General features: G+C 37.2%; 1 protein-coding gene and 1 long non-coding RNA gene across 2 annotated transcripts in view; one reads left to right on the forward strand and one right to left on the reverse strand.

Annotated features, from left to right (window-relative positions):
• Window positions 1–18,900, forward strand: part of LOC117980150 (proline-rich protein 36-like) — a 578,765-nt gene that overhangs the window by 482,868 nt on the left and 76,997 nt on the right. The window lies entirely within an intron of this gene.
• LOC134730212 (uncharacterized) lies at window positions 11,979–14,207 on the reverse strand. Its single transcript, XR_010111876.1, has 3 exons — window positions 13,376–14,207; window positions 12,691–12,876; window positions 11,979–12,120 (listed from the first exon to the last, which is right to left on the reverse strand). It is a non-coding gene; the product is annotated as an uncharacterized LOC134730212 (long non-coding RNA).

An 18,900-nucleotide genomic window follows, 5' to 3' on the forward strand; every position in this document is an offset into this window, starting at 1 on the left:
CATCTGTAGGAAAAGGGGGAGAGTACTATATCAAGGTAACACCCTGTGGGACAAAAGAATTTGAACAATAGCCTTCATCCCTAGACATTCCTTCTGACAAAGCCTACCCAAATGAGAAGAAACTAGAAAACCAACTGGTAGTATGACAAAATGAAACTCTTCAACACTCCCAAAAAATCATGCTAGTTCACCCGTAATGGATCCAAACCAAGAAGAAATTCCTGATTTATCTGAAAAAGAATTTAGAAGGTTAGTTATTAAGCCAATCAGGGAGGGACCAGAGAAAGGCAAAGGCCAATGCAAGGAAATCCAAAAAATGATACAAAAAGTGAAGGGAGAAATATTCAAGGAAATATATAACTTAAAGAAAAAAACAATCAAAAATTCAGGGAACTTTGGATACACTTTTAGAAATGCAAAATGCTCTGGAAAGTCTCAGCGATAGAATTGAACAAGTAGTAGAAAGAAATTCAGAGCTCGAAGACAAGGTCTTTGAATGAACCCAATTGAACAAAGACAAAGAAAAATGAATAAGAAAAAATGAACAAAGCCTCCAAGAAGCCTGGGGTTATGTTAAATGACCAAACCTAAAAATAATTGGTGTTCCTGAGGAAGAAGAGAATTCTAAAAGCTTGGAAAACACATTTGGGTGAATAACCGAGGAAAACTTTCCCAGCCTTGCTGGAGACCTAGACATCCAAATACAAGAAGTGAAAAGAATACCCAGGAAATTCATCACAAAAAGATCATCGCCTAGGCACATTGTCATCAGGTTATCCAAACTTAAGATGAAGGAAGGAATCTTTACAACTGTGAGACAGAAGCACCAGGTAAGCTATAAAGGAAAACCTATCAGATTAACAGCAGATTTCTCAGCAGAAACCCTATAAGCCAGAAGGGATTGGGGACCCATCTTCAGCCTCCTCAAACAAAACAATTCTCAGCCAAGAATTTTGTATCCAGCAAAACTAAGCATCATATATGAAGAAAAGGCATGGTCTTTCTCAGACAAACAAATGCTGAGAGAATATACCATTAGCAAGCCACCACTGCAAGAACTGCTGAAAGAGCTCTAAATCTTGAAAGCAATTCCTGGAAACACAACAAAACAGAAATCACACAGAACCTATAAAACAAAAATAGAAGTTAAAAAAGCAAAAACAAAAACCAAAAAAAAAAAAACAACCCCAAAGTACACCAGCAACAAAGAGCACGATGAATGAAATAGTGCCTCACATTTCAATACTAACACTGAATGTAAATGGTCTAAATGCTCCACTTAAAGCTTACAGAACAGCAGAATGGATAAGAACTCACCAGCCAACCATTTGCTGCCTTCAGGAGACTCACCTAACAAACAAGGACTCCCATAAACTTAAAGTAAAGGGGAGGAAAAAGGCATTTCATGCAAATGGACACCAAAAGCAAACAGGGGTAGATATATCAGACAAAACAAACTTTAAAGCAACAGCAGTTAAAAGAGACAAAGAGGGACATTATATACTGGTAAAAGGCCTTGTCCAACAGGAAAATATCACAATCCTAAACATATACGCACCTAACACTGGAGCTCCCAAATTTATAAAGCAATTACTAATAGACCTAAGAAATGAGATGACAGCAACACACTAATAGTGGGGGACTTCAGTACTCCACTGACAGCACTTAGACAAGTCATCAAGACAGAAAATCCACAAAGAAACAATGGATTTAAACTATACATTGAAACAAATGGACTTAACAGATATATACAGAATATTTCATCCAATAACCACAGAATACACATTCTATTCAACAGTGCATGGAACTTTCTCTAAGGTAGAGCATATGAAAGGCCATAAAACAAGTCTCAATAAATTTAAGAAAACTGAAATTATATCAAGCCCTCTCTCAGACCACAGTGGAATAAAACTGGAAATCAGCTTCAAGAGGAACGTTCAAAACCATGCAAATACATAGAAATTAAATAACCTACTCCTGAATGATCACTGGGTCATAAATGAAATCAAAATGGACATTAAAATTTTTTTTGAACTGAATGACCATAATGATACAACTTATCAAAACCTCTGGGATACAGCAAAGGTGGTGCCAAGAGGAAAATTCATAGCCCTAAATGCCTACATCAGAAAGACTGAAAGAGCACAAACTGACACTCTAAAGTCATACCTCAAGGAACTAGAGAAACAAGAAGAAACCAAACTCAAACCCAGCAAAAGAAAGGAAATAACCAAGATCAGAGCAGAACTAAATGAAATTAAAACAAAACAAAAAAACCCACAAAAGATAAATGAAACAAAAAGCTGATTCTTTGAAAAGAAAAATAAAATTGACAGACCATTAACAAGATTAACCAAGAAAAAAAAAAGGAGAGAAAATCCAAATAACCTCACTAACAAACAAAACAGGAGATATTACAAGTGATACCACTGAAATACAAAAGATCTTCAAGGTTACTATGAACATATTTACACACATAAACTAGAAAACAGAAGAGATGGACAAATTCCTGGAAAAATACATTTCTTCTAGTTTAAATCAGGAAGCATTAGATACCCTTAACAGACCAATAACAAACAGCGAGGTTGATAAATTACCAACAAAAAAAAGTCCAGGACCAGATGGATTCACAGCAGAATTCTACCAGACATTCAAAGAACCAATCCTTTTGACACTATTCCACAACATAGAGAAAGAAGGAACCTTCCCTAATTCATTCTACAAATCCAGCATCACCCTAATACCAAAACCAGGAAAGGACATAACCAAAAAAGAAAACTACAGACTGATATCCTTGATGAACATAGATGGTAAAATCCTTAACAAAATACTAGCTAACCAAATCCAACAACATATCAAAAAGATAATCCACCATGATCCAGTGGGTTTCATACCAAGGATGCAGGGATGGTTTCACAAATGCAAGTCAATAAATGTGATACACCACACAAACAGAATTAAAAACAAAAATCAGATGATCATCTCAATAGATGCAGAAAAAGCATTCGACAAAATCTAGCATCACTTTACAATTAAAACTCTCAGCAAAATTGGCATACAAGGGACATACTTTAATGTAATAAAAACCATCTATGACAAACCCACAGCCAATATAACGCTCAACAGGGAAAAGTTGAAGGAGCTCTAAATCTTGAAGCAAATCCTGGAAACACAGAAAAACAGATGCCCAAGACAAAGATGCCCACTCTCACCACTTCTCTTCAACATAGTACCGGAAGTCCTAGCTGGAGCAATCAGACCAGAGAAAGGAATAAAGGGCATCCACATCGGTAAAGAGGAAGTCAAACTGTCCCTGTTTGCTGACAATACGATTGTTTACCTTGAAAACCCTAAGGACTCCTCCAGAAAGTTCCTAAAACTGATCAAAGAATTCAGCAAAGTTTCTGGATACAAGATTAATGTACACAAATCAGTAGCTCTTCTATACACCAATAATGACCAATGGGAGAATCAAATCAAGAGCTCAACCACTTTTACAATAGCTGAAAATAAAATAAAATAAAACAAAGTAAAATAAAATAAAATACTTCAGGAATATACCTAACCAAAGGGTCAAAAGACCTCTACAAGGAAAACTACAAAACACTGCTGAAAGAAATCATAGATGACACAAACAAATGGAAACATATCCCATGCTCATGGATGGGTAGACTCAATATTGTGAAAATGACACAATACTGCTAAAAGCAATCTACAAATTCAATGCTGTTCTCAACAAAATGCCACTATCATTCTTCACAGAATTAGAAAAAACAATTCTAAAATTCATGTGGAACCAAAAAAGAGCCTGTGTAGCCAAAGCAAGACTAAGCAAAAAGAACAAGTCTGGAGGTATCACATTACCTGATTTCAAACTATACTATAAGGCCATAGTCACCAAAACAGCATGTAACTGGTATAAAAATAGACACATAGACCAATGGAACAGAATAAAGAACCCAGAAATAAACCCAAATACTTACAGCCAGCTGATCTTCAACAAAGCAGACAAAAACATAAAGTGGGGAAAGACACCCTTTTCAACAAATGGTGCTGGGATAATTGGCTAGTCACATGTAGGAGAATGAAACTGGATTGTCATCTCTCACCTTACACAAAAATCAACTCAAGATGGACTAAGGACTGAAACGTAAGACCTGAAACTATAAAAATTATAGAAGATAACACTGGAAAAACCCTTCTAGACATTGGCTTATGGAAGGATTTCATGACCAAGAACCCAAAAGCAAATGCAACATAAACAAAGATAAATAACTGGGACCTAATTAAACTAAAGAGCTTTTGCACAACAACAGAAACAGTCAGCAGAGTAAGCAGACAACCCACACAGTGGAAGAAAATCTTCACCATCTATACATCTGACAAAGGGCTAATATTCAGAATCCACAATGAACTCAAACAAATCAGTAAGAAAAAAAACAATCCCATCAAAAAGTGGGCTAAGGACATGAATAGACAATTCTCAAAAGAAGATATACAAATGGTCAACAAACATATGAAAAAGTGATCAATAAACATGAAAAAAATGCTCAACATCGCTAATGATCAGGGAAACACAAATCAAAATCACAATGCAGTACCACCTACTCCTGCAAGAATGGCCATAATCAAAAAATCAAAAAATCAAAGAACAGTAGAAGTTGGCATGGATGCGGTGAACAGGGAACACTTCTACACTGCTGGTGGGAATGCAAACTAGTACAACCACTATGGAAAACAGTATGGAGATTACTTGAAGAACTAAAAATAGAACTACCATTTGATCCAGCAATCCCACGACTGGCTATCTACCCAGAGGAAAAGAAGTCATTATTTGAAAAGGATACTTGCACTCGCATGTTGATAGCAGCACAATTCACAATTGCAAAATTGTGGAACCAACCCAAAGGCCCATCAATCAATGAGTGGATAAAGAAACTGTGCAATGTGTGTGTGTGTGTGTGTGTGTGTATGTATGTGTATATATATATAAATATATATATACACATACATATACAACATATATATTATGATGGAATACTATGCAGCCATAAAAGGTATGAATTAACAGCATCTGCAGTGACCTGGATAAGACTGGAAACTATTATTCTAAGGAATGGAAAACCAAACATCATATGTTCTCACTGTTATGTGGGATCTAAGCTATCAGGACACAAAGGCATAAGAATGACACAATAGACTTTGGGGATGTAGGGGGAAGAGTGGGAGGGTGGCGAGGGATAAAAGACTACGAATATGGTGCAGCATATACTGATCGGTTGATGGGTGCACCAAAATCTCATGAATCACTAAAGAACTTATGTAACCAAATACCACCTGTACCCCAATAACTTATGGGAAAAAATACAAAAACTGAAATAAAGAAAGAAAAAAGAAAATTCCAACCGGGCACAGTAGCTCACACCTGTAATCCCAGCACTTTGGGAGGATCACTAAAAACAAACAAACAAAAAACAACAACAACAAAAAAAACCCTGCAATTACTTTTGCACCAACATTGAGCAATATCTGTGTGCAAAAACCTGTTCCATTCTTAGGGGAAGAGAAGAGAGGAAGCTGGCTCCCAAGCAGTATAGTGCGTATAGTTATCAAAATTGTGATTTGCTTTTTTTCTTGACATAAAAACATCAACTTAAGCCCCAAAGTGATTATTCAGAGCCAGTAGTTTAGAACACCTGACTTGCAGTACCATTTCCCTTAACTATACACAAAAAGTGACAGTAAGAGAAAACAAATCAGAAAATGAGGTTTTTTTCTTTGGCACACTCATATAAAGACATGATGGCATATAGTGTATTACAGTTTATAATGTGTTTCATGTGCATTTTTATATTTTATCTTTGCAACAAGTATGGGAGCCCAGTTTTACAGATGTGGAAACAGTTTAAAAAGTTCAAGTGATTTGCCCAAAGGTAGACAGCTCATGAATGCAGAGCAGGGACACAAAGACATGAATTTACAGTTTCTGAAACAAGGTCTGGCATTCTTACTCTTTTTTTATTTTTCACAGCTGCCTCACTTATGTAGAGAAAGTGTTAAGTGAGTATCACTGTGAAACCTGTAGATTTTTAACTAGGGAACATTTAAAATGGAAATAGCCTAGTAGAAATGAGGCTAATTTTCCCTCTTTGAGGAGGCAGGAGTTCACTTAGGAAAAGCTGTACTATTAGCCAGGATGAGTGTAATCTAGAAGGGAGAGGTCCTTTCTGTTCCTACCTCCCCTATGCTGAAGCAGAGGGGCAACTGGAGGAGATGGTATTTTTGCCAGCCTCTGGCATATATTGTTAATCACATTTTGTTCTTGTGGTTTTGCAGTGTAGGTCCGGGGTAGGAAGTGAGACAGGGGCTTTGAGCTTCTCTGTCCTTACTAAGCTTTCTGATAAAAGCTGCTGGAAAATTGCAGAAGGGGATGTAACATGTTTAAGTTGTCTTCTATTTTTAAAAATCTTTTTGTGTAATTTCAGACATACAGAAAAGTCACACAAATAGTATGCAGAACTCCAATATATATATTTAACCCAGATGTTTACTGTATTTTTTTCCTTTACCCTCTTCCTCTATACATGTACAGATGCACACACATGTCCCTAGGGATATTTTCTGAACTTTATGAGAGTAAGCTACTGACATAGTGGACTTTTTAATTTATAAATATTTGATATAGTTTGAATATTTGTTCCCTCCAAATCTCATGTTGAGATGTGAGCCCCAGTGTTGGTGGTGGGGCCTGGTGGGAGGAGTTGTGGTAGTCTGGTAGGATCCCTCATGAATGGTTTTGTGCCTTCCCCCAGTAATAAGTGAGTTCTCACTCTATTAGTTTATGCCAGAGCTGGTTGTTTAAAAAAGCCCGGCACCTCCTCCTCTCTCTCTTTTGCTCTGTCCAGCATGTGTAAAAGCTTCCTGAGGTCCTGATGGGAAGCAGGTGCTGGCACCATGCTTCTTGTACAGTCTGCAGAACCGTGAGCCAAAATAAACCTCTTTTCCTTAGATAGTACCCAGCCTCAGGTATTTATAGCCATGCAAAATTGGCTACTGCAATACTTGACTACATGTTTCCTAAAATCAGGATATTCTCTTACATAACCATAGTGCAAATATTAAAAATCAGGACATTAATATAGTAGACTGTTTCTCCATTTGGGCTTGTCTGATGTTTTCTCATGTTGATATTCTGATAATGAATTTGGGGCAGAAAAAGTGCAGAGGTGATACTGTGTCCTTTTTAGGGGACTCTATCAGGAGACATAATGATGTTGCTTTGTCCTATTACTAGTGCTAGTAGCTTTGATTTCCTCATGTCTGCCAGGTTTCTCCATGGTTAAGTTTCTATTTTTTTATTTTCTATTTAATTAGTGTCTGTTGGGGGAGCTAATTTGAAATTATGTAAACATCTCACTGTTCCTCAAGCTTTTACTTTGATTTTAACATGTTAAGCAATACTTCCCTGAATTAATTATTTATATGGTGGTTTCTTAATGGTGATTTTCTCAGTACTTTATTTCTTCTACATTTATTGGTTGGTTTGCTACTATAAAAATAGGTTTTTTCATTTTTAAAAGATATTTTTATCACCATGAACTCAGATTCCTATTTTACTCAGTGGGTTATAGTTTTTTATTGTCATTATTTATTTTGGTGGTTAAATAAAATGAAACCAGGATGATAATTCTGAGGTCTGTTCAGTGTCAGTTTCTTTAAGCTAGCTTTGACATGTCCCCATCATTCTTTGAGCATTTCCTTACTTTCTGTGACAAGTTGATCCAGGCTCATTTTGTATTTTCCCAGCTCCAGCCTTAGAATCAGCCATTTCCCAAAGAAAGATCCCTGGCTTCTTTTAATACACAGGATTTAGAAACCAAGAGCTAAGCATTAGGTGTGCTTATTGCTATGAGGGTATTATTAATCGTAGGTTATCTCAGTGAAAAGAGATAAGACATAGATAATTGTGAGTTTATATATGTAGTATGTATATACACACTGTGAATTCCTACTGATTTCTCCATTTCCCATTAAATACCATCATTTTCCCTTTTCAGTATTTATAATGGCCTTCTTCAATAGTGAGAAATAAGACTCCCAATGTCCACAATCCATTTGCTTATTTTCACAATTCTAGAATACACACTAATGCCAGAATTGCTTACCCATACCTCTGTGGAGAAGGAGCCTATGCCCAGAGCTCAGCATTTGTTCATTCCTATTTTTCTTTAGCCTGAAGACATACAGTCCAAATAATATATTCGGAAGTGATTTGCATTAGTTTTTTTCCTCTTCAGTACACTTATGTTATTCATTTAAAATATATTTCAGTTTATTTTTTTCTGTATATATTCCATGTGGGTTTCTATCTTAATCTCAAAGCCAGAAGTGTTCAAAGAGGTAAACTCAGAGACATGTCACTGTGCCACTTATTGCTTTCATCCTTTTCCATCCGCCTATCTTTTCCACTCAGTGCCCTTCTGCCCCCTCATCCCAGTAAGTTCCAGTTATTAGTTCCTTATTTCTTTCTTATGTTTCTTTTTTGAATGAAGGAGAAGATATAAGGATATTTTCTTATGTACTATTGAACCACTTCCTTTTTAAAAAATTTAGCTTAATGTTTAAATAATGACAAATATAATTGTATGTATTCATGGGGTGCATAGTGATGTTTCAATACATGTAATACATAGAGCTCAGATTAGGATAATTAGCATGTCCATCATCTCAAACATTTATCATTTCTTTGTGTTGGGAACATTCAATAATACCCTCCCTCTGGCTATTTGAAAAAATGTGCTATTGTTAACTGTAATCATCCCACAGTGTGAACCACTCTGCTTTATCATTTGTTTCTAATATTTTGCAGTGAAAAGTAATGCTGACCCTCTGCAAATATATTTTCATACTATTGGAGGTGTAGCTTTAAGGTAATTTCTACAAGTAGGACTCTAAGTTCAAAAGACAAACATATATGTTGTTTTTCTAGATGTTACCAAATTCGCCTTCATAAGGGCTGAATCAGTTTGCATCACTTCAGCAATACATTAGAGTTCCGGTTTTCCCACAGCTTTGCCAACAGAGTATGTTATCACACTTTAAAAACTCTACTTATGACATGTTGGTATAGTTTCAACCTGCATTTATTTTATTATAAGTATGGCTGAACATCTTTTCATTTACTTCAGCTGTTTGTGCTATTTGTGACATCATATATCGCTTCCGTGAATTGTCTGTTCATATCCTTTATTCATTTTTATATTGGGTTTTGTTTTTTTAATTTCTCCGTATTCTTTAAGAGTTCTTTAAATATTAGGTATATTATTATCCCTTTATCTGTGAGACATGTTGCAAATATTCTCTTTAAGTTGGTTAATTGTCTGCTGTCTGCTTAACTTAAGCAAAGAAATAGTAATCTTAGCAAGTAAAGAATAAACATTCCCTTTCTATCTTGTTTAAACTATTTGTATGCTTACTAATCATTTTTACCCCATATACTATAAAGGTAAACTTCAACAGAGATTTGAATTGATAACACTTTATAGAGAGGCATACAGCACTCCCTGTTCATTTGTCCTGGTTTGAATTCTAAAAGTGAAGAAAAATGTCAATAATAAAAGCGCAAATAAATAAATGTCTCAAATTAAAAGCTTGCTTCTTTTTTTCCCCCATTCTCCTATTTTTTTTTTCTTTGAGATGGAGTTTCACTCTTGTTGCCCAGGCTGGATGGAGTGCCAAGACCCCGTCTCTGCTCACTGCAACCTCCACCTCTCGGTTTAAGTGATTCTCCTGCTTCAGCCTCCGGAGTAGCTGGGATTACAGGCAACTGCCACCACGCCCGGCTAATTTTTGTATTTTTAGTAGAGACAAGGTTTCACCATGTCCGTCAGGCTGGTTTCGAACTCCTGACCTCAGGTGATCCGCTCGCCTCAGCCTCCCAAAGTGATGGGATTATAGGCATGAGCCACCGCGCCCAGCCCTTTCCCCTGTTTTATTGCTTTCTACCCTTAGTACCAATTCTCCTTAGACCAAGAACACTCTATATGAATGTTTATTTTTAACTAACACATACAGCTTTGTTGCTCTTTGAAAATTTATTCAACACTCTCTTCTTTTTTGAAATGTTACATGTTTGTCTTCTTTCTCATTAGTTTCTTGCCAATGTCCAATATTTTGTTTGGTGTCTAGTATCCCTGGAGGTATAAGCAACGCCTTTCCCTGTGCGTTTGCTCTGTCAGTCCCTTTGGTACCATGTTTAAAACGCTCTTCTTTTTAGGATGATCATTTCTCAGTCGGTTAGTGAAATGACACTAGGGGCATGAAAGCATGTGGCATTAAGCAATGTGTGTAAGCATTGGGAGATCTCCTAGAAACAAACTTTGGAAGTCTGAGAGTCATTAATAAGCCTCCGTAATTGGCAGGGGTTGGAGGTGGGAGAGTGCTGGACAGAAAGTGCAGTGTGGGGCAAGTAGGCTGCACTCCTTTGGAAGTGGAGCACTTTCTGTTTCTTTTCTTTTCTTTTAATGCTTAAATGAAGGTAGCTTTGAGAGGAATTAGGAGCAGTTTCCTGAGTGCTTTGCATGTCCACCTTTTCATTATCAGCCCATTACATACACATCTGCACACACAACACAGTAAACCCAGGAGCAGGGATCCTCAGAAGCACATTCTGAAATTACTGGAGAAGGAAAAGAGAAGCTAAAGCCTGGAGAGCAGTAGAACCATGGAATGCAAACACATCCATTCTGTTGTTAACTGTTTTACTAGGGAATGTTGGTTACAGATAGTGACATAAGGGAGCAAGGTTGTAGAAATACCACTGTAGAAAGCAGTAGAAAGAGTAATAAGAGTAAAACAGTTAAAAACAAAGTGTAAATTTCCAGTGTCCACATGGGTTTGGAAATGCTTACAAGTGGTGTCATGAAGAGCAAATATTATGGGTTGTCTCTGTTCACTCCAATCCTCCTGCATATTTACTTTTGGAGATGATGTAAACAGAAATCAATAAAACATAGGTTGATTAAAAGGCTGTTATCTAAAGAGTATTATAACTATTGCTGTAGAGCCACGTTTTACTCTTTCTTTTCTTTTTTATTGGCAATTCAAAATTCAGTATCTATGATTTGCAAGGAAACATAAAAAAGTAAGTGATGGAGACCCTGTGACAATACAGGTTCCCTTAACTAACATTCCTGAGTTCTTCATACTAGATGTGTTTTCCTTTACATGGGATAGGGAATGATAATAGCTCAATGACTCCGAAGGATTCAACTTTTGAATAAAAGCCATAGACACAGAACCAAATTGAGGTAATAAAAAGAAAAAAAACCAAAAACATTTTGTATATAAGTAAAAACCTTATTTATACCCTTACTTTATAATAATCTCTTCTCCTTTTCATTCTTGACCCCAAAATTTTTATACTAAACTTTATCTGTTTTAGTGCAGGGTCACATGAATTTTCAAGGCTTTTAATATTTTCACATAGTACGAATTCAGTTCACTCCAAGTTAGCCCCTCATATGCCGAAGACCGGCCTCGGTGTGGTGGAGCATGCAAAGAAAAGCTCAACATGGTCTCAACTCTGACAATGTAATCTTTTAGTATAGGGATAGCAATCTAGAAATTTGGGAAATGGGCAAACCTAGCAAAGCAGAAAAAACTCTGGGGAGGTCATCATGACTCCCTCAGGTTCAGAATTGAAGTCCCAGTAGAGCAATGCTCTCAGCTCCTTCCAAGGCCCACTTAGCCTGGAACACTCCCCATGCTCACAGCAGTCATAGATGATACACAGCTGTCTTATTGCCTGCAAAGAGGAGCAGAAGAGAGGAGAGGAAGTTTTACTGATAAAACAGAAAGCAGGGTCAAATCACCTAGGTTTGCCGTTTCCAGAACTAGAATATTGAAAGCAAATCAGATACAGCTTTGCAAATATAAAGCATCTTTATACATAAAGATGTTGAGAAGCAGTCATGATATGGCCTATGTAATGAATTTATTTTAGAACAAAGGGCAAAATCAGCAGATTATTTTTCACACAATGGGATGCACAGATGTCATCTACTCATGCACTGACTGATCTTCTGTTTCTTGTTGGTCTCTTCCTGCAGCACACAAACTCTTTGTGAACAAAATTATGAACAGTTATGTGCCCAAATAAGAGTTCTTCAACAGATAGGACAGGGGTAAAATTATAGCAGGAGATTTGGGGATAGATAGTATCATCTTTTTTCCTCTAATTACAGGATGAGTAGATACATGAAAGAAAATTTACTAAGTGTAGATAAGAAAAATTACAAAATAAAAATTATTCACAGAATTAAACACTCTGATCATCTGTTATATTTTACTAAGTCTATCCTCCTAAGTATGTGTAGATAATATAAATGTGCATATCAACAAAACCATTGGACCATTTATTTAATAACCTGTCTGTCTTCTGTGCATCTCTTCATTATTTCTCTCTTCATAATATCTACTGGTATATTATTCTATTATATTGATGTATCATACTTTAATATTTTATTGTTGAAAATTATATTTTTGTTGTTTCTCAATATTACTTTTATAATAATATCTACCATTCATTGGATGTTTATAATCGCTCCTGGGCTTCGTTAAGCAACGTTTATTGGACAGTTTCAACCCATTGCTTCTTATCATGGGATGAATTTTTTTCTGCAGTCATACCTCCCAGTCTTGCTATTTTGGATCTTGGTTGTTTGTTACACAGCAATTTCATGATGACATACAAAGAAAATTCCACAGAGTTCCCATTATTTTCAATTATTAGTCATTTTCCTAGTTTAAAACTCAAACTTGAGTACAGGACCATTCTTCTCAGAGTCCTTAGAGATTTCTTCATCACAGAGTTCCCTGATGTGGAGAAGCACAAGATTGAACCTGACTGAGCAATTTCCTGCCTTCTTAGCTCCCACCTCCCACCTCCTAGGTGCTCATAGGACAGCACTCTGCAGGAGGGCCCTAGCAAAATGGCAGCTCAACCCTGGCTATCTCTAGCAGTGTTTCCTGCCATACAGAAACTCAGGAATTTCAGCCCCACAAAATGAGGAGGATGCAGCTTGCCTCTGCATTATGCTCCCACTATGTTTACTCTATTACCTCTCACCAATTTGCTATTTTTTGTTTCACGTAGCCACAAAATGATCAAAAAGCTACTTAAAATGCCAACTTCTCCTTCTTGCAGAGATCCTTAATCTTTTCAAGTGATTCATCTGATGCTCTACCTACCTAGCTCCTCTGCACACTTAGTTAAACCATGCCCCTTGGGAGAGAAAACCCATAGTCATGTCTCTCCCCAACCTAAAGGAGCTGACAACTCATTAATCTGAAGATTTCCTTCTCTTTTCCTCACCTGTCTTTTGCTTGTATAAACTAAAGTTTATACAGATGGTCTAAGCGAGTGTTAATCAAAACTTAATGTGCACCTGAGTCACCCAGGAACTTTTTAGAATGAAGATTCTAACTCCATAATTGTGAGGTGGGGCCTGAGATTCCTATCAGGTTCCCAGGTGATGCTGATGCTGCTGGTTTATGGACCACACGTAGATTAGCAAGGGTCTAGTGATTATGGTTGATTGTGCTAAGACTATTCCACCACACCTTTTTTTCTTTCTTTTTTTTTTTTTTTTTTGAGATGGATTCTCGCCCTGTCACCCAGGCTGGAGTGCAGTGGTGCCATCTTCACTTACTGCAAACTCCACCTCCCAGGTTCAAGAAATTCTCCTGCCTCAGCCTCCTGAGTAGCTGGGATTACAGGCATGCGCCACCATGCCTGACTAATTTTTTGTATTTTTAGTAGAAACTGGGTTTTACCATGCTGGCCAGGCTGGTCTTGAACTCCTGACCTCGTGATCTGCCAGCCTTGGCCTCCCAAAGTCCTGGGATTACAGGTGTAAGCCACCACGCCCAGCCTTTCCCCCCTTTTTAGAAGACCCTAGAGGGCTCTGTGGCCCCAACTGCTGGCTGCTGCCCTGTAAATATGGGGTTCTAAGTCATGGTCCCTGGACTTGAGCTCCATTGTTGATTTCAGGTGAACACAAAAAGTTTCCTTCAGTATTCGTTGTCACATGTATTATCTTACTTCATTTTCACATAACATTAGTATTATCTCTGTTTTACCAATGAAGAAATTGAGGCTTCAAGAAGTTAAATTGCTCATCCAAGATTACATAGCTACACATACACAAACCAAGAAAAAATCCCATTCTGTTCAGTCTCTCTTCAACCCTTTCCCCCAATGATTCTTGCTACTGTAATAGTATCTTGCACCCTAGGGCAATTTTCACAAAAATTGCAATGAAATTGTCTGCTGTAAGAACAATAAGAACTGAAGTTTATTAAGCATTACTATTAATAAATGCCATGCCCAGTATTGAGAACTTTTTCCTGCATTATTTTGTTACTTTTCACATCTGCTCAAAGAGGTGGTTTAACTTTGGAGAAGTTAAGAAGTTAGTATTGACTGCTTCACTCCAAAGCCCAAGAGGTGAAATGTAACACTATGTTGTGGTATATATGGCTATAGCAGTATCTTTTTGGTTTTAATCCCAGAAAAAGAGGTAATTCCAGTGAGCTAAAGAAAGAAGTAAAGATAGATAGATGGATGTTTGTAAGATGATTTTGTAAGTTGTAATAAAAAAGCTTGCCACTAAATTATTTGGAGTTTTCTATAAACTTCCAATGCACACTTACTGAGATGTGATAACTTATTAGAAATGAACTGAATTGTTACATGGACTTAAGTGTTTGTCATTTCATGAGCTGATGTTCCTGGAAGTTTACAAGTCTGGGTCTCCTGCTAATTTGTAGTATGAGCTGGAGTTTTTCACCTATAAAATTCTGGAGTTTCATTTGTAAATTCTAGAAAATTACTATAAAATTGAAGATCTGGATGTTCCAATGGCCTAGGAATATGAGGTGCAGAGGATCTAAGTGACTGTTCCAGGGTGACCATGAGCTAGTTATAGGCTTAAACTCAAATCCAGGTCTCCTGCAATGCACTCCAGGCCTTATTCAATCAGGCTGTGTCTCATTTCCTTTTGCACAAACCTTTGGGGAAATGTGCTTGTTCTGAATCTGGTCTCTATAACCCGTTAATGTCCCTCAAGGGAATAGGGATGTTAGGTCTCTATACTGCAGCGTGCACGAGCAACACTAGCTTCTGCTCTCTGAGCCCAGCTCTTTGCCGACGTGATTTCTCTGAAGACATCAGGAGACCTAGCACAGGGCATAGCCGGTCCTGGAAATATGAGCCCCTTCTGCTGTGTATCTATATGCCTGTGACCCGGCATCCTTTTGCCTTTAATGAGATTTTGCAGTGACAGGATTGGAACAGATTGCTGGCATTATGGCAGCCAGGATATTGTCAGGAGGAACTTGGCAGTGCTCGTAGGTGTTATGATGCTGGCTCTTTGCTCAAGGGCAAGAATATTAAAGGGAAAATTAGAGATAAAACAGAGAGTGAGAGGTAATGTCAGAAAAGTTCAGAAGATGAAACCAGTAGCGGTAAATATATAGAAAATGATTTGAGGTTTACACACTTTTGAGTCCTTGGTGAGTGAAGACATAGCCAAGAATTGCTTCAGTGATATTCCTTCATAAATCTGCATAATAATCTCTCGGCGGGGCTTTGGTGAAATTACAAGTATTCATTTACTAAATTGGGTTCAGTGTCTGTATCACACACACCATATGAATATTCAGTGCAGTGAATGCTTCCCAAGCTATGTTGAAGTTAACACATAAGCTGAATATAACTCAAGTGGAACTCAAAATTGCACGCTTACTTTAACTTAACAGAGGTCCTAGTGTCTTGAAGAATTGGACCCACCCCCACCCCCAATATGTCAATTAATACTCATTCTAATAAAACCAAATGTAAAGTGCTTTCAGTATTTGTATCTGATTTTTGGCATTAAGTAGTTTTCTTTATAACAGAGGATTAGGATAATAATACACAAGGCTATGAATGGTTCCTTAGAACACAGTGGCAGCTGCCAAGCAGATTCAAGAAGAATGTTTAATTACAATACTCAGTAATAACAACAAAGAAAAAGTTCAATGAGAAGAAACAACTCTATTATGAGACAAAGGTCTGTACTGAGTGAAACAGGAACAGTGGACCACAGATATTTGTTGTAGCTGGAGTTGCCTTGGCAGCTGATGGGCATTTCACCTTAAAACTTGAGCATTTTTCTTCTCAAAGCAACTCAGTTGGCTTTCTAGGGTAAACATACAGAATCACTTCTATTTCCAAAAAAATGCATTTTTCCACAAACTAAAATTAATAATTCTCAGAGAAGAGTGATCACTGCCAGTTCTGTACAGCAAAAGAGCACTTAACTAGGAGTCAGGCAGCTTGAGTTCTCATGCAGAACTCTACAACAAACCAACTATTTAAACCTCAAACAGCTGGTTAGTCTCTCTGAGCCTCTCTTGACTATGAACTTTTCCATGATATTTTGATTATACATACATATTTTGATATAAAAATATTCCTTTGGAAAAATTCTTAGTCATAATATTTTATATTGTCCTAAAGTATAATGTGAGTTCAGATCCACAGTAAATAGTCAAATGCAGTATGTGAAGTTTTATTGAAAGACAGTATTCACTTATACTTATTATACGGGAGGTATTATGCTAAATGTGCTTCACATGCAAAATGTCAGCCACTAAGGTAGCTTTATTATTATCTTCACTTTGTAGGTGGAGAAATTGAAGCCCCCAAAATTTAAGTCACTTGCCCAATGTCTTGCCCAGTTAGTCAGTAGCAAAACTGAGATTCAAACTCCAGTTTCTTTAACTCCAATATGCTTTTAACTATTTGCACCTCCTTCCTGTAGGACAGCTGGATGCATGCTGAGCTTTTCTTGTCCATCACTAGTGTGTGCTGCAGAAATTGATTTGGGTTCTTAATTGAGTGTATTAATCATCTAAAGAGGTCTAGACTGAGGTATGGGAAGACACTTGCTTAAAGGACAAAGCTTTGAATTTCAGAGGCGCTGAAAGAGGGAGTCATGGAGGCTCAAATCACTATGCTTAGCCATGGGAAGCAATTGGAGAGGCTGGTTTCCTCCTATTTTTAAGGATATTACTTTCAGATATCTGTTGCCGTGAGGCAAATATGATAAAGAGCCTACAAATTAGCAAATAGCACCTGGGAGGACAGTCATGACAGTGGGTTGCACATGCAAAACAGGAAGGAGTAACCTTACTTGTATGGGTCTTACCAATGGGAGGAGGTTTTGAAAAGCTAATGCAAGGATTTGGGGAATGGTAAATCTGAAAAAAGAAAAAGGTTTATTTTAGCAGAGATAGTATGTCTGGATTAGAACACATAGAGGTTGCAGCTAGAGAATTGGGTGTGGAATTTTTCTTAATGATGTAAGACAAGCCAAGTCTGGGGAAAAGAATTTAGTGGTGGTTATCAAAAGATATGAATAAAATATCTGGAAGGAGATTCATCAGTCTCAGGTGATGAGGTGTCAAGATGCAGTCTCATCATAGGGAATGCTTCTCCATGGGAATATTTGCTCTTGGAGAGGTGCCAGAAGGGAAACTAGGTGCCGAAGTCAGCTTAAGCTTATAGCAATGTACATGAAAAATAAAAAGATTTCCTAAACATGAAATTAGAGAAAATCCATTTTTCTGTAAAAACATTCAAAGTTAGACCATTATATCCCATCAAACATGATAATCTGATAGAATGGAAATGGCTAAGAATGACTTGCTAAAGAAAACTGTAGAAGAAGAATAGAAAGGCCTTTGGGTATTCTTGTAACTAGGGAGAAGACTGAAGAATATTTTGAAGAGGTAGAAGGTGAGATTTATTATGTCAAAGTTTAAAGACCTACAGAATGTAATTAATTGGGTTAGAAAGCAAGCTTTGGCAATTGGCCTGAAGGGGATAGGGAAGATCAAAGAGGTCTTCCTCAAAGAGGTCAAATTGAGTTGACCTAAATTTGTCCTCAGATATTTGCTACGAACATGCCCTAGAAGGATCATTGCCATTGTTGAGTTACCATAAAGATTAAAGTAAAACATCTTTATCCTTACATTCATAGATTCAAGCCTGGTAGTAGAGAGAGAGTCTTCTTACATTCACAGTGTAAATAAAGAAGCAGTCATGTGCCTATGAAGCTGCCCATCTCACATATTTAGAGTCAAAAAAATTATTTTAAATTAAAAAATGATGTAATTCCAATACATTTTTATTTTCATTAAAATTGAGAATGCTACTGTGGTGAGTGAGTGAATCAGGAAGGAAAGCATAACCAGGTCATTGGAAAAGGTTTTAACTGTGGTTTTCCACCAATGGAGACGATGTTTATAAAGTCATATTACCAAAAAGAGGATCCTCCTTCCACACTCCTAAGTGTTCTAGTTAGTGTGACTCTAGGCAGGGATCATTGGAAATGTATGTATCCAGGGTTAGATGGGCCTTCACTACGCTCTGCTTAGCCAGCTAACAGAGCATGGAGCTCAGCCCCAAGGAGATCAGAAGAGGATTCGTGGTCCTTGGTGACTTTACTTAGGTTAAAATGAAGCATCCTGATTTCAGAAAACAACATTCAGTAGGAGCCCTGACCTTGCACTGGCAGGCAATGAAGCTGGAAAAACACACCCTTAGGCCAGAACATTTTCAGATCGGAAAGTTGACTTAGGTTCTTTTATTTAAATGGTTTTTACTTCATCAAACTTTTTTTATTATCTATAAGACAAATGATTAAAAAAAATTCCTTGAAAAAATAACAAACCAAACAAAGCAGAAAGATTTTTTGGTTTATTCTCTAGACCTCTCTCCTTCCTTACTAAGATCAGTTTCTCTGTGGATATAATTATCAGATCAGTAAGCTGCAACCACGAATCGCAAAA

This window comes from Pan paniscus, chromosome 3, assembly GCF_029289425.2.
Source record: "Pan paniscus chromosome 3, NHGRI_mPanPan1-v2.0_pri, whole genome shotgun sequence".
NCBI classification, from domain to species: Eukaryota; Metazoa; Chordata; class Mammalia; order Primates; family Hominidae; genus Pan; species Pan paniscus.